General features: G+C 72.3%; 1 protein-coding gene across 1 annotated transcript in view; it reads right to left on the reverse strand.

Moving 5' to 3' along the window:
• The window catches only part of BBC3 (BCL2 binding component 3), an 8,231-nt gene extending 7,736 nt beyond the window's left edge, over positions 1-495 (reverse strand). Inside the window, exon 1 of the mRNA XM_004694234.1 lies at positions 329-495. The gene's annotated coding sequence lies outside the window, so the exon portion shown is untranslated. The remainder of the gene's footprint in view (positions 1-328) is intronic.

The raw sequence follows: 495 nt of genomic DNA on the forward strand, positions 1-495 counted from the left end.
GGGCAGTCCGGGTCGCCTCTCCTCCCCGGGGCCGCACTGGCCGCCAGGGGGCGCTGCTGAGCCCTCACCCCATTGTTTGTAAACAAACCCGCCAGACCGCTGAGGCACCTGCGCTCGCGGACCCAGCGATGGCCGCCTTAGTGCCCCCCCAGTCCAGCGACCCCACTTCAGGGCCCCTCGAGGGGGTGAAGGGACAGAGGGAGGGAGGCCCCGGTTAGGCGGCAGCGCGCCTCCACAGATCTCCGAGAGCACTCCCGCCGCCTCCTCCAGGGAGCCCACCCGGCCTGGCCAAACGCCGCAGGCGGGAACCGGGGGTGCGCACACTCACCCCGGGGGCATGAACACGCCAGAGGGGGCGGTGATGGGGGCGGGCGGCTTCCTTCAGGAGGGCGCGCCCGCCGAGCGCCGCTCGCTGCGGCTTCTGCTGTTGTGACTTGCTGCTGCTGCTGCTGCTGCTCTAACTGCAGTGGCGGCTGCTGTGGCGGCGGCGGCTGC

The sequence above is a fragment of the Condylura cristata genome, unplaced genomic scaffold, assembly GCF_000260355.1.
Source record: "Condylura cristata isolate star-nosed mole 26May11 unplaced genomic scaffold, ConCri1.0 scaffold00041, whole genome shotgun sequence".
NCBI lineage: Eukaryota > Metazoa > Chordata > Mammalia > Eulipotyphla > Talpidae > Condylura > Condylura cristata.